This window comes from Lepidochelys kempii, chromosome 12 (assembly GCF_965140265.1).
Source record: "Lepidochelys kempii isolate rLepKem1 chromosome 12, rLepKem1.hap2, whole genome shotgun sequence".
Lineage (NCBI taxonomy): Eukaryota > Metazoa > Chordata > Testudines > Cheloniidae > Lepidochelys > Lepidochelys kempii.
Genome location: NC_133267.1, coordinates 42,528,293 through 42,541,530, shown reverse-complemented (window position 1 = coordinate 42,541,530; position 13,238 = coordinate 42,528,293). Strand labels below are relative to the sequence as shown.

Genomic DNA, 13,238 nt, shown 5'->3' with positions numbered 1-13,238 from the left:
TTCTTGGGCGTCTGGGTGTGGAGGCTATGGAACTTGGGGAGGAGGGCGGTTGGTTACAGAGGGGCAGCAGTGGCAGTCTGTGCTCCAGCTGCCTTTGCTGCAGCTCAACCATACACTGGAGCATACTGGTTTGGTCCTGCAGCAGCCTCAGCATTGAATCCTGCCTCCTCTCATCACGCTGCCGCCACATTTGAGCTTCAGCCCTCTCTTCAGCCCGCCACTTACTCTCTTCAGCCCGCCACCTCTCCTCCCGGTCATTTTGTGCTTTCCTGCACTCTGACATTATTTGCCTCCACGCATTCGTCTGTGCTCTGTCAGTGTGGGAGGACAGCATGAGCTCGGAGAACATTTCATCGCGAGTGCGTTTTTTTTTCTTTCTAAGCTTCACTAGCCTCTGGGAAGGAGAAGATCCTGTGATCATTGAAACACATGCAGCTGGTGGAGAAAAAAAAACGGACAGCGGTATTTAAAAAGACACATTTTATAAAACAGTCGCTACACTCTTTCAGGGTAAACCTTGCTGTTAACATTACATACATAGCACATGTGCTTTCGTTACAAGGTCGCATTTTGCCTCCTCCCACCGCGTGACTACCCCCTCAACCTTCCCCCCTCCCTGTGGCAAACAGCGGGGAACATTTCTGTTTAGCCACAGGCAAACAGCCCAGCAGGAATGGGCTCCTCTGAGTGTCCCCTGAAGAAAAGCACTCTATTTCAACCAGGTGACCATGAATTATATCTCACTCTCCTGAGGATAACACAGAGAGATAAAGAACGGCTTTTGGTTGAATGCCAGCAAACATACACTGCAATGCTTTGTTCTACAGTGATTCCCGAGTACGTGTTACTGGCCTGGAGTGGTAAAGTGTCCTACCATGAAGGACGAAATAAGGCTGCCTTCCCCAGAAACCTTTTGCAAAGGCTTTAGGACTACATCTAGGAGAACCGCGAATGCCAGGGCAAAGTAACCCTTTCACATGCTTGCTTTTAAACCATGTATAGCATTTTAAAAGGTACACTCACCAGAGGTCCCTTCTCCGCCTGCTGGGTCCAGGAGGCAGCCTTGGGTGGGTTCGGGGGGTACTGGCTCCAGGTCTAGGGTGAGAAACAGTTCCTGGCTGTCGGGAAAACCGGTTTCTCCACTTGCTTGCTGTGAGCTATCTACAACCTCCTCCTCCTCATCATCTTCTTTGTCCCCAAAACCTGCTTCCGTATTGCCTCCATCTCCATTGAAGGAGTCAAACAACACGGCTGGGGTAGTGGTGGCTGAACCCCCTAAAATGGCATGCAGCTCATCATAGAAGCGGCATGTTTGGGGCTCTGACCCAGAGCGGCTGTTCACCTCTCTGGTTTTCTGGTAGGCTTGCCTCAGCTCCTTCAGTTTCACGCGGCACTGCTTCGGGTCCCTATTATGGCCTCTATCCTTCATGCCCTGGGAGATTTTGACAAAGGTTTTGGCATTTCGAAAACTGGAACGGAGTTCTGATAGCACGGATTCCTCTCCCCAAACAGCGATCAGATCCCGTACCTCCCGTTCGGTCCATGCTGGAGCTCTTTTGCAATTCTGGGACTCCATCATGGTCACCTGTGCTGATGAGCTCTGCATGGTCACCTGCAGCTTGCCACACTGGCCAAACAGGAAATGAGATTCAAAAGTTCGCGGTTCTTTTCCTGTCTACCTGGCCAGTGCATCTGAGTTGAGAGTGCTGTCCAGAGCAGTCAGAATGGAGCACTCTAGGATAGCTCCCGGAGGCCAATACCATCGAATTGTGTCCACAGTACCCCAAATTCGAGCCGGCAACGTCAATTTAAGCGCTAATCCACTTGTCAGGGGTGGAGTAAGGAAATTGATTTTAAGAGCCCTTTAAGTCGAAATAAAGGGCTTCATTGTGTGGACGGGTGCAGGTTTAAATCGATTTAACGCTGCTAAATTCGACCTAAAGTCCTAGTGTAGACCAGGGCTTAATGCTGCTGAAAGGGATATGACCTAGAACTGGTTTCCACCTGAAGCTTTAAAAAGGACAGATGAATGGCAGTTGTGTTGTTACCTACATATTTAATTATATGTTTATTTGCCATATATTATTCAGTCGCTGGATGTCTCTGTATGCTTTAGAAAAGGAGTACTTGTGGCACCTTAGAGACTAACCAATTTATTTGAGCATAAGCTTTCATGAGCTACAGCTCACTTCATCGGACGCATACTGTGGAAACTGCAGAAGACATTATAACTTTAGAGAGATCCAGTCCACATGTGGTTCCTGGTAAACAACAAAGACAAAGGCTGGTACTGAAGCTGTGTAGAAGCCAGTTGCAGTTGTTTTACGTAATAAATGCCTTTAAAAAAGTATGTGATGCCATATATCATGAAAGACCTTATATTCTCCTTATGTTTACTGGAAATACAGAGGTCAGTTATATTAACCTTGGTAACTCTATTCCATAGACATAACCTATAAAGAAAGGATGTATAACTAAGCTCCCCCCTGCTCCTCCCCCCACATGTCATATTTAAGAAGTATACTTAACTTTTTCTTAAGAATTTCTTAACTTTTCTAGGTTTACCTCAGAACCTGAATATTCCACAAGCCTAGCTCTTTGTAAGGGTTCTGTTACACCTCAGCAAAACAATACTCAATAATGGGGTCTTGAACTAGGTCCATTTCCACTGCTGGAGAGAAACTGGTGTCACAGAACCAGGTATGGTATAAAAATGGTTACTTAGCAGTTCTGTAACTGTTGTTCTTTGGGATGTGGGTTCAGACGTATTGCACTCAGGTGCATCTGTGATGAATGCACTAGTTGGAAACCTTTTCCCCCACAGCAGTACCCATCAGTGTGATGCATGTGCCCTACACCTCCTCATGGATCCCATGCCCTATGCCTCCTATGGCCTCTTCCAAGACAATATAAGGGCAGCACCACCCCAATACCCCTCAGTTCCTTTGCACCGGAGTGAGTGGCTAAAGACTCCCTTGGAAAGAGGATGGAGGATTGATTGTGGAATACATGTCTGCACTCACATCTCAAAGAACAAGTTACAGAACAAGTACGTAACCATTTCAACTTCAAGTGATTGCAGATGTGTACTCCACTCAGATGAGTCCCAAGCAGTACTGTTTGGAGGTGGGTTCAGAGTCTACTTGAACAATGATTAAAATACAACTTTGCCAAAGTTCACATCTGACCCAGAGGCCATTGTGACTGCATTATGCTGAACAAATGTATGTACTGAGGACCAAATAGCAGCCCTACAGATGTCCAGAATGGGAGCATCCTTGAGGAAAGCAATTGATGGAGCCTGGGCCCTTGTAGAATGGGGTAAGAGTCTTTGAAGAAGAGGAATATTGGCTACATCATATGGCACTGTAATGCAAGAGGTTGGTCCAGTGAGAGAGATTTTGTTCTGACACTGTCAAGCCTTTCATGTGATCTGTATAGGACACAAAAAGGCAAGGAGACTGAAGGACTTGGACCTGTCCAGATAAAAAACCAGCACTCTCCTAATCTCTAACCTTGTCTACACTACAAAATTACTCCAATTTTACAGAAGTCTGTTTTGGGAACAGATTGTATAAAGTCAAGTGCATGCATCCACACTAAGCACATTAATTCGGCGGTGTACATCCACAGTACTGTGGCAAGCGTCGATATTCCAAGCAGTGCACTGTGGGTAGCTATCCCACAGTTCCTGTAGTCCCAGCTGCCCATAGGAATTCTGGGCTGAGCTCCCAATGCCTGATGGGGCCAAAAATTTGTCACGGGAGGTTATGGGTAAGTGTTGTCAGTCAACCCTCCCTCCGTGAAAGCAACGGCAGACAATCATTTCACGCCCTTTTCCCTGGATTCCCTGAGCAGATGCCATAGCGCGGCAAGCATGGAGATCGTTCAGTTCACCACAGCAGTTACGAACATTGTAAACACCTCACGCATTATCGTGCAGTTTATGCAGAACCAGAACCTGAAAAACCAGGCAAGGAGGCGACAGCAGCGCGGTGACGAGAGTGATGAGGACATGGACACAGATTTCTCTAAAACCGCGGTCCCTGGCAAGTTGGAGATCATGGTGTTAATGGGGCAGGCTCATGCTGTGGAACACCGATTCTGGGCTCGGGAAACAAGCACAGACTGGTTAGTGTTGCAGGTTTGGGATGATTCCCAGTGGCTCCGAAACTTTTACATGCATAAGGGCACTTCCATGGAACTTTGTGACTTGCTTTCCCCTGCCCTGAGGCGCAAGAATACCAAGATGAGAGCAGCCCTCACAGTTGAGAAGCAAGAGGCAATAGCCCTGTGGAAGCTTGCAGTGCCAGACAGCTACCGGTCAGTCAGTAATCAATTTGAAGTGGGCAAATCTACTGTGAGGGCTGCTGTGATGCAAGTAGCCAACGCAATCATTGAGCTGCTGCTATCAAGGGTAGAGAGTCTGGAAAATGTGCAGGTCATACTAGATGGCTTTGCTGCAATGGGATTCCTTAACTGTGGTGGGACCATAGATGGAACCCATATCCCTACCTTGGCACCTGAGCACCAAGCCGGCGAGTACATAAACCGCAAGGGGTACTTTTCAATGGTGCTGCAAGCACTGGTGGATCACAAGGGACGTTTCACCAACATCAACGTGGGATGGCCAGGAAAGGTTCATGACGCTCGCATCTTCAGGAACTCTGGTCTGTTTAAACAGCTGCAGGAAGGGATTTACTTCCCAGACCAGCAAATAACTGTTGGGGATGTTGAAATGCCTATAGTTATCCTTGGGGACCCAGCCTACCCCTTAAAGCCCTGGCTCATGAAGCCGTACACAGGCACCCTGGACAGTAGTAAGGAGCTGTTCAACTATATGCTGAGCAAGTGCAGAATGGTGGTAAAGCGTGCATTTGGACGTTTAAAGGGTCGCTGGCGCAGTTTACTGACTTGCTCAGACCTCAGAGAAACCAATATTCCCATTGTTATTGCTGCTTGCTGTGTGCTCCATAATATCTGTGAGAGTAAGGGGGAGACGTTTATGGCGGGGTGGGAGGTTGAGGCAAATCGCCTGGCTGCTGAATACACACAGCCAGACACCAGGGTGATTAGAAGAGCACAGCAGGAAGCGCTGCGCATCAGAGAAGCTTTGAAAACCAGTTTCATGACTGGCCAGGGTACCGTGTGACACTTCTGTTTGTTTCTTCCTGATGAAAACCCGCCCCCTTCGTTGACTCCAATTCCCTGTAAGCCACCTGCCCTCCCCCCTTCGATCACAGCTTGCTTGCAAAGGAAATAAAGTCACTATCGTTTAAAAACCATGTATTCTTTATTAATTGATTACAAAAATAGGGAGATAACTCACAAGGTAGCCCAGGTGGGGTGTGGGAGGAGGGTAGGAAAAGGCCACTTCAAAACCTGTTGCATGACAGCCTTCTGTTGCTTGGGTTGTCCACTGGGGTGGAGTGGTTGGGTGCCCGGAGCTTCTTGGGCATCTATGTGAGGAGGCTATGGAACTTGGGGAGGAGGGAGGGCGGTTAAGCAGGGGCTGCAGCGGCAGTCTGTGATCCTGCTGCTGTTCCTGAACCTCCACCAGACGCCAGAGCATGGCGTTTGATCCCACAGTAGCCCCAGCGTTGCATCCTGCCTCCTCTGATCTTCTTGCCGCCACCTCTCATCTCGATCGTCCCTCCTGTCCTCACGTTCCTTGGCCACTTTCCTGTACTGTGCTACTGCATCCCTCCACACATTCTGCTGAGCTCTGTCAGTGCTGGACAACAGCATGAGCTCAGAGAACATTTAATCGCGTGTGCATTTTTTTTAACCGCCTTATCTGAGATAGCCTTTGGGACGAAGGAGGGAGACTCGAAACATTTGCAGTTGTGGGAGGAAAAAATATATTTAAAGTATTTAAAGAAGTATTTAAAAAGATACATTTTACAGAACAATGGCTATACTCTTTCACGGTAAACAATACTATTCACATTACATAGCACAAGTGATTTCGGTATAAGGTTGCATTTTGCATCTTATATTGAGTGCCTGAGTTAGAAATCACACACGCAGGGCCGGGCAACAGAATTCGGCTTACAGGCGGCCATGGTAAGCCATAGTCTTTTGGCTTCTGCAACCTTCATAACAGCAGCGCCCTCCTTTCTCATACCAAGCAAAGCCCGTTGAGATGGCCATTTAGTGCTGCGGTTTTCATGTTAACGTGCAGCAGCAGAAACCAAACTAACCATCCCCCGATCCAATTCTCTGGAATGATAGTTTTACCCCTCCCCCCACCGCATGGTTGGTATCAGGGAAGATCACTGCCAGCCAAACACGAACAGCTCAGCTCCAATATCTCCCCCTCCCCCCCGCCTGCTTGGCTAACTGCGGGGCGGATTTCTTTTCAGCCACAGGCAAACAGCCCAGTAGGAACGGCCACCTCTGAATGTCCCCTTAATTAAATTCCCTTATTTCAACCAAGTTACCATGAACGATATCACTCTCCTGAGGATAACACAGAGATAAAGAACGGATGTTGCTTGAATACGAGCAAACACCAGGACCATACGCTGCCAAGCTTTGTCATACAAGTGATACCAGATTACCACACCATGCTAGTAGCAAGTAAAGTGTCCTACCATGGAGGACGGAATAAGGCTGCTCTCCCCAGAAACCTTCTGCAAAGGCTTTTAGAGTACCTCCAGGAGAGCTTCATCGAGATGTCCCTGGAGGATTTCCGCTCCATCCCCAGACACACTAACAGACTTTTCCAGTAGCTGTACTGGCCACGAATCCATCCCAAGTCCTCAAGGCAAATTAATCATTAAAAAACACTTGCTTTTAAAACATGTATTATATTTAAAACGGTACACTCACCAGAGGTCCCTGCTCTGGCTTGGTTGGGTTGGGAGGGTATTTCAGTCAGGGTGACAAAAAGATCCTGGCTGTCGGGGAGAATGGTGTGCTGTGTGCTCTCCTCAAGCTCCTCCTCAACTTCCCCATCCGCAAAATCCTCAGGCATGGCAGAGAGTACCCCATCATCAGAGTCCATGGACGGGGTGGGGTAGGGGTGGAGGCCCCCCCTAGAATGGCATGCAGCTCAGCGTAGAAATGGCATGTCTGGGGCTCTGTCCCGGAGCATCCATTCGATTCTTTGGTTTTCTGATATGCTTGTCTGAGCTCCTTAAGTTTCACACGGCACTGTGTTGTGTCCCTGATGTAGCCTCTGTCCCTCATGGCCTTGGAGATTTTTTGAAATGTTTTGGCATTTCGTCTTTTGGAACGTAGTTCTGATAGCACGGATTCGTCTCCCCATTCAACAATCAGATCCAGTACCTCCCATTTGGTGCATGCTGGAGCTCTTTTTCGATTCTGGGACTGCATGGTCACCTGTGCTGACGAGCTCCCCTGGCCAAACAGGAAATGAGATTCAAAAGTTCCCGAGGCTTTTCCTGTACACCTGGCCAGTGCATCCGAGTTCAGAGTGCTGTCCAGAGCGGTCATAAAGGTGCACTGTGGGATAGCTCCCGGAGGTCAATACCGTCTAATTGCGTCCACACTAATCCTAATTTGAAATGGCGATGTTGATTTCAGTGCTAATCCCCTCGTCGGGGAGGAGTACAGAAATAGATTTTAAGAGCCCTTTATGTCAACAAAAATGGCTTCGTTGTGTGGATGGGTACAAAGTTAATTCAATTTAACACTGCTAAATTCAACATAAACTTGTAGTGTAGACCAGGCCTAAGTCACAGACATTCCTAGTCTCTGCTAGCATGCAGGTTTGGGAAGAAGACCAGAAGATATACTGCCTGGTTTAAATGAAAAGCTGGTCCAAGGTAAAAACTTCAGGTATGGTCGTAAAGCTACTTTGAAGAACATTGTATAAGGAGGACCCACCATCAATGAATCATAAAATATCAGGGTTGGAAGGGACCTCAGGAGGTCATCTAGTCCAACCCCCTGCTCAAAGCAGGACCGATCCCCAATTAAATCATCCCAGCCAGGGCTTTGTCAAGCCTGACCTTAAAAACTTCTAAGGAAGGAGATTCCACCACCTCCCTAGGTAACGCATTCCAGTGTTTCACCACCCTCCGAGTGAAAACGTTTTTCCTAATATCCAACCTAAATCTCCCCCACTGCAACTTGAGACCATTACTTCTTGTTCTGTCATCTGCTATCACTGAGAACAGTCTAGAGCCATCCTCTTTGGAACCCCCTTTCAGGTAGTTGAAAGCAGCTATCAAATCCCCCCTCATTCTTCTCTTCCGTAGACTAAACATCCCCAGTTCCTTCAGCCTCTCCTCATAAGTCATGTGTTCCAGTCCCCTAATCACTTTTGTTGCCCTCCGCTGGACTCTCTCCAATTTTTCCACATCCTTCTTGTAGTGTGGGGCCCAAAACTGGACGTAGTACTCCAGATGAGGCCTCACCAATGTCCAATAGAGGGGAACAATCACGTCCCTCGATCTGCTGGCAATGCCCCTACTTATACATCCCAAAATGCCATTGGCCTTCTTGGCAATAAGGGCACACTGTTGACTCATATCCAGTTTCTCGTCCACTGTAACCCCTAGGTCCTTTTCCGCAGAACTGCTGCCTAGCCATTCAGTCCCTAGTCTGTAGTGGTGCATTGGGTTCTTCTGTCCTAAGTGCAGGACTCTGCACCTGTCCTTGTTGAGCTTCATCAGATTTCTTTTGGCCCAATCCTCCAATTTGTCTAGGTCCCTCTGTATCCTATCCCTACCCTCCAGCTTATTTATCTCTCCTCCCAGTTTAGTGTCATCTGCAGACTTACTGAGGGTGCAATCCACACCATCCTCCAGATCATTTATGAAGATATTGAACAAAACAAAAAAATGCTTGCAGCTCAAATGGTCTCCTAGCCAATGTTATGGCTATAAGGAAAGCAATCTTTTGACTTAGCGGAGGCCAAGAACAAGTTGCCGTAGACTCAAATGGTGGGCCCGTTAGAGCTTCTAGTATGATACTGAGGTCCCAAGGGGACTTCAAGTCCTTGATGGCGGGAAGCGACAAGTCACACTTTTAAGAAATCTAAGAATCACAGGATTGGAAAATACCAATCGTCCCTGGACTGGAGGGTGGATAGCTAAGATCTCTGCAAGCGCATTCTCATGGAACTGAAAGAAAGGCCTGGTTACTTCAGGTGTCGAAGATACTCTGGGATGTCTTGGATCTTTGCTGTCGAAGGTTGTATCCCACAACTAGTGGACCAGATGGAAAACCCTTTCCACTTGGTCAGATAAGCAGATATCACTGATTGCTTTCCATTATTGAGGAGGATCTCCTTAACCACTACACAGTATGCTCTTCTTCTTGGTCTAGCCACCCAGATGCCAAGCTGTGAGGTGGAGGGTACCTGAGTCCAGATGCAGTGTTCAACTGTTCAGTTGCAAGAGGAAGTCTGGGAGAAGAGACAGAGTGTGAGGAGGATGAACTGAAAGATTGAGGAAATCCAAAAACCAGCACTGCCTTGGCTGGGCCTGTGAAATGAGGATAAACTTGACATTTTCCTGTTTCAGTTTGTGAATGACTTGTGGAAATAGAGGGATTGGAGGGAACATTTACACGAGACCCAGTCTCCATCAGTCATTGAACCTGGACCGTGACCTGCACAAAAACAAAACTGGTGACACAGCTCAGCTCTATCCCACGCCTTTGACCTGAATCTTATGGATGTTTTGAGCCCATCTTTGATGAAGAGGATGATGAATCTCTCCTGAACATCCCCAATCCGATTTTGAGATCCTCTTCCAAGGTACCTAAGGGAATGCAGATCAACAGCTTTCCCTTTTCAGGGAAGAATCAGAGTCCAGGGTTCTGTTCGCTACCACAAACAATGTGGAAGAGGGTTAAGGGTAGCTAGTCCTACTGGCTGAAGTGGGTCCCAGTGCCAATACAAGCCTCATAGGCTGTCCCAACAGATTACGGTCTCTTGCAATCTGCATTCCCTTTTTGAAGGATCAACAGAGGTTACATCTCTCCTTACTGTGACCTTCACCTAGACACAGCAAGCAGCTAGTATGGGGGTCACTGTTGGGGATAGAGACCCCACACGATGGGCAATGTTTGAAGCCCAGAGAATGCTGCATCCCACATGGGGCTCAGTACTACAAATTACTATAAAAACTAACTAGCTCGAAATTATACTAGACCATGGGTACTAACTATTAAACTGTTTACAGAAGAAGTCCCAGAGACACAAGTGTGACACAGAGAAAATACGCATGAGGAGGAGACTCCCACATATGGAGCTTTAAGGTCACTGGCAGTAAGAAGGATCTGAGGGGAGGTTGGGGCACCACCACCCTGATGTTACCTTAGGAGTGGCCACAAGGAAGTGAAGGTACATGTGCCGCCCTCTGCCACCACACGCACACGGGTACTGCCGTGGGGGGAAGTCTCCAAGTCTGGTGCCATTGGCACAAGCACACCTGTGTGTAATTCATATCTGCAGCCACTCAGAAAAGAACTAGTCTATCTACACTAACATAAGAACGGCCATACTGGGTCAGACCAAAGGTCCATCTAGCCCAGTTTCCTGTCTTCCAACAATGGACAGTGCCAGGTGCCCCAGAGGGAATAAACAGAATGGGTAATCAAGTGATCCATCCCCTGTCACCCATTCCCAGCTTCTGGAAAACAGAGGGCAGGGATACCATCCCTGCCAATAGCCATTGATGGACCTATCCTCCATGAACTTATTTAGTACTTTTTTGAACCCTGTTATAGTCTTGGCCTTCACACCATCCTCTGGCAAGGAGTTCCACAGGTTGACTGTGCGCTATGTGAAAAAAATACTTCCTTTTGTTTGTTTTAAACCTGCTGCCTATTAATTTCATTTGGTGACCAACAGGACACAAGCACCTTCAGAAACCGGAGCTAAATCACCCTGAGCAGCCTCTAGGAACCTCTACTGCCGTCTCAGGATTCCAGCTGCCATGGAACCTTTTCCTCCTGCCTGAGCTATCCTCCTCCAGTCAAGAGCAGCAGGAGATTCACCCTTAGCAGATTCATCACACTGCCTTCTAGCGATCTTGGAGGATTTGTCACAATACACATTCAGGTCCTTTGATTTTAGTAGTAACTACAGGGCCAGTAACTTTGATCATAAATTAGAATATTCAACAGACACTATTGACATGGGACAAATAAGTATGATTAACTGCAACAAATCTGCCCCACACACTGTACTATATTCCTACAACATCTCTACATGTGCTGCCACAAATCTCATGCACAGCCCACTGTTTTCTTGCAGCGGCAAGAAAGTTGTTGCCCGTGGTCTCCTCCATATCCCAGAGGAAATACCCCAAATCTAATTTCCCTTTAACAAGTGACACTGAATTCTCTAGGTTTCATTATGAGTGTGAATATAGATCTTTAAGAGAATACACAATATATGAGCTTCTGTTTCTAGCTAGAAGGAAAGGACATATTTCAAATTGAATTGTATCAGCAACCCATCTAGATCACATTATCTTTGGTATCATTAGATTAAGCACACAATTTTAAATTCTGTTGTCTTCTTTCCAGAGGCCCACTGTCCATTGAAATCACTCTGCATACAGACTGGGTGAGGGGGTACAGCTACAGATGTGTGCATGAGTCAATTTGAATACAATATTGGGGAGATATTGTGTTAACACAGTGAGGAGCAAGATTTTCTCTATAACATTCAAAACAAGGCTTAGCACCGTATTAAAATAATAATAAACAAAATACCTTCAGAATATCTAGGGCAATGGACTGGCCAAAATCAGGAAGTGAATGGAATTTTGTATATTTCATTGTTATGGTTGTAAAACTGCAGTGAAAAATGCATTTTCAATGCACTTGTGTAAATCTGGCTACTCCATCTGAGTGGATCCATAGAGTTTCGAACACACAAGTCCACAACCAACGAAGTGGGGAAGGAGGCTAAACAGAGGTTTCTCAGGTATTTCATTAACTCAAAGAAAACTACAAGTTCAGAGTAGCAGCTGCCGTGTTAGTCTGTATTTGCAAAAAGAAAAGGAGGACTTGTGGCACCTTAGAGACTAACAAATTTATTTGAGCATAAGCTTTTGTGAGAGCTGTAGCTCACGAAAGCTTATGCTCAGATAAATTTGTTAGTCTCTAAGGTGCCACAAGTACTCCTTTTCTTTTTACAACAGTTCAGTAACAAACTGCATGAACAGGAAAATATGAACTTATTATTTGAATATACTATGCAGTTACTTTATGAGACAACGCCATGAGATAGAATGAACAGCCTGATACCATAGAGCTAATGGTGCAAACCCAGCCCCACTAAAGTCAATAGCAAAACTTTAAAAAACAAAACAAAACAAAAATCACTTCAGTGGGGCCAGGATTTCACTCTAGACGGGGAAAAGGTTTATTAGCTAATCTTGTCCATTTCCTTTTTAGTGCAGAATTCCCTGAGGTACGTTCTCCGGTGCAATTTTAGTTGACACGGTCAATGGGCCTTTCCACATTTCCCTCACAAACTTTTCTACAGTCTAATAAATCACTCTGATAGGACATATTTCCTGATATTAAGTCTAAAATTTTGTTATATTTTAAATCCATAGCTCCCAGTTGCATCTCTTTGTCCCCATTCTAAATAAATGCTCTCCCTACCTTGGTGTTTACACTCTTGAAATGCTTGCAGATTGGAACAACCACCTGTCAGTTCATTAATTTTGGCAAGTTAAATATACTTAATTCTTTCCATCTTTCTATATAAATCATTTTTTCCAGCCTTAAATGCACTTCTACTCAGAAAAGTAACTTTAAAAATAGCATTGTGGAGATCTATGTTTATTATCTCTCAATGACTACCAGATCACATTTTTTCAGATGTTTTTCTAGCTGCCAGTGCCTCAAACTCACCCCACAATCTTTTATTCTTGAGTATCATTATCAATAATAAACATTCAAAACCTTGTGTTCTGAATGCCCATCTCAAACCTGTTCTCTTAGACATCTCTGTCACTTCAAGTCCCTCCTAAAAAGTCCTTTCTGCCACCTTGCCAGTGAGAAAGAAGGGGAAGAAAACTAAACAATAGAATCATCAAGACAGGCACATGCCTCACACGTGTAAGTAACTTATCTTATTGCCTCCCTCATCACCTCTCCCCTCTCCTCACTTACTGCACCATATCTGACACTAACAGTCCCTGATAGGAGCTCTGTCTACTTTTTTTTTTTATATGGCACCTACCACATTTTTAGGTGCTAAAATATAAAAATATTCTGCAAGCCAAATTCTGCTTCAC

At 46.0% G+C, this 13,238-nt stretch overlaps 1 protein-coding gene across 1 annotated transcript in view; it reads right to left on the bottom strand.

The window, feature by feature from the left end:
- Positions 1-13,238, bottom strand: part of LOC140896510 (uncharacterized) — a 347,929-nt gene that overhangs the window by 242,167 nt on the left and 92,524 nt on the right. The gene's annotated exons all lie outside the window — the stretch shown is intronic.